The sequence below is a fragment of the Mirounga angustirostris genome, unplaced genomic scaffold (genome assembly GCF_029215605.1).
Source record: "Mirounga angustirostris isolate CCGP_5_RB_7025 unplaced genomic scaffold, mMirAng1.0.hap1 SCAF_7, whole genome shotgun sequence".
In the NCBI taxonomy this organism is placed as follows: domain Eukaryota; kingdom Metazoa; phylum Chordata; class Mammalia; order Carnivora; family Phocidae; genus Mirounga; species Mirounga angustirostris.
Window position 1 is genome coordinate 117605311 of NW_026991715.1, and position 2726 is coordinate 117608036.

The window sequence follows — 2726 nt, forward strand, 5'->3', positions numbered from 1 at the left end:
ACCCTGAGATCATCACCCTGAGATCATGACCTAAGCTGAAACCAAGAGTCTCACGCGAACCAACTGAGCCACCCAGGTGCGCCTCGCCATTGCCTTCTAACTGGTCTGTCTCAACTATTATCTTCTTCCAGGCCTCCCTTTATTTTTCTGGAATTAATTTTTCTCAAATACGAACTAATTCTCCATTCCCTTTCACAGCATGTAAGTTCAAGCTCTTAAACAGACCTTATCAAGCCCGTGGGCTTCTGGCTTCTTCCTCCCTCTTTAACCTTGCATCTTCCACCATCCCTCCTCACCTCCGTCTTCAGCAACACAGAAAACAACATTAGACCACCCTAACTTCATATGACGTCCTGTCCTCCCCTCAAAAACCAGCTGACATGCTCACGTCAACGGCACATTGACTGAAATAGGAACCATACAGCGAAGAGTAGCATGGCGCCCTTACAAGGAGCGCATGCAAAGTTGTGAAGTGTTCCATGTTTTTATACTGTTTGATTCCACTTGTTTCATGTTTTTATACTCTATGATTCCACTTTCTACCTGGAGTAGTCCAATTCATCCAGACAGATAGGAGGAGGATGGTTAGGCTGGGAGAGTGGGATCTGGGTAGTTCTTGTGTGATGGCTGCTGAGGATCCCTCCGGCAAGATGGGGAGTTTCGTGGAGGGTGGTGGTGATGGTAACACCACAAACCAATGGACCTGCTGCCACTGAACTGTACACTAACATTGGTTAATATGGTCAATGTTATGTGTATTTTGCCACAATTTTCTAAAACAGCTAAGATTTCAGGCTCCCTTTCATCTGCATCCTTTCCATCCCCAGAGGGAGTTTGGCACTTCCACTACTTAATCGGCAGATTGATCGATCTGCACCCTTAGTGCTGACCAAGGATTATAACCTTGAACCCACTGCTGCTTAATACTCATCAGATACTTGGTTAGACAACCAAAATTTGCAAAGGATTGCCTGAGTGAAATATACAGTTCAAGTGTTACTCGAAATATAAAAATATCCATCCTTGGAATAAACCACATGAGCAAAAACCCACACAGCTGGGCCATATGGTTTGTTCTCTTGTAAAACCGCTTTTATTAAATGTAATTTGGCATCATGTCATCATGGGCCCATGCTAAGAGCCGCTGTAGCAAATAGCTCTGTGAAATCTATTAATATACAAATACTGTTGAGTATCGTGTATTGTTCTCTTTTTGACTACGTATGAGGAAAACGTTAGTTTTAGGTTGGTTTTCCTTTTCCTTGTAGGTAATATGAATAGAGTGATTGACTACGTTCGCATTTTTTTAAAATTTTATTTTATTATGTTATGTTAATCACCATACATTACATCATTAGTTTTTGATGTAGTGTTTCATCATTCACTGTTTGCGAATAACACCCAGTGCTCCATTTATACATGCCCTCTTTAATACCCATCACCAGGCTAACCCATCCCTCCACCCCCCTCCCCTCTAGAACCCTCAGTTTGTTTCTCAGAGTCCATAGTCTCTCATGGTTCGTCTCCCCCTCTGATTTCTCCCCCCTTTTTTTCCTCTTCCTACTATCTTCTTCTTCTTCTTCTTTTTTTTTTTTTTTTTTTGTTTAACATATAATGTATTATTTGTTTCAGAGGTATGGGGCTGTGATTCATCAGTCTTACACAATTCACAGTGCTCACCATAGCACATACCCTCCCCAATGTCTATCACCCAGCCACCCCAGCCCTCCCACCCCCCACCACTCCAGCAACCCTCAGTTTGTTTCCTGAGATTAAGAATTCCTCATATCAGTGAGATCATATGATACATGTCTTTCTCTGATTGACTTATTTCGCTTAGCATTAATACCCTCTGGTTCCAGCCACGTTGTTGCAAATGGCAAGATTTGGGGTTTTTTTGTTTTTTGTTTTGTTTTATTTTTTGATGGCTGCATAATATTCCATTGTATATATATACCACCTCTTCTTTATCCATTCATCTGTTGATGGACATCTTGGCTCTTTCCATAGTTGGGCTGTTGTGGACATTGCTGCTATAAACATTGGGGTGCATGTACCCCTTCAGATCACTACATTTGTATCTTTGGGGTAAATACCCAGTAGTGCAATTGCTGGGTCATAGGGTAGCTCTATTTTCAACTTTTTGAGGAACCTCCATACTGTTTTCCAGAGTGGCTGCACCAGCTTGCATTCCCACCAACAGTATAGGAGGGTTCCCCTTTCTCTGCATCCTCGCCAACATCTGTCGTTTCCTGACTTGTTGATTTTAGCCATTCTGACTGGTGTGAGGTGGTATCTCATTGAGGTTTTGATTTGGAGTTCCCTGATACCAAGCGATGTTTAACACTTTTTCATGTGTCTGTTGGCCATTTGGATGTCTTCTTTGGAAAGATGTCTGTTCATGTCTTCTGCCCATTTCTTGATTGGATTATTTGTTCTTTGGGTGTTGAGTTTGATAAGTTCTTTATAGATTTTGGATACTAGCCCTTTATCTGATGTAATTTGCAAATATCTTCTCACATTCCGTCCATTGTCTTTTGCTTTTGTTGACTGTTTCCTTTGCTGTGCAAAAGCTTTTTATCTTGATGAAGCCTCAATAGTTCATTTTTGCCCCTGCTGGCCTTGCCTTTGGTGATGTTTCTAGGAAGAAGTTGCTGCAGCTGAGGTCGAAGAGGTTGCTGCCTGTGTTCTCCTCTAGGATTTTGATGGACTCCTGTCTCCCATTT

General features: G+C 42.0%; 1 non-coding gene across 1 annotated transcript; it reads left to right on the forward strand.

The window, feature by feature from the left end:
* The first annotated feature begins 380 nt into the window (after nucleotides 1-380).
* Nucleotides 381-487, forward strand: LOC123836634 (U6 spliceosomal RNA). The gene has a single exon (XR_006789014.1). It is a non-coding gene; the product is annotated as a U6 spliceosomal RNA (small nuclear RNA).
* Nucleotides 488-2726: the final 2239 nt, after the last annotated feature.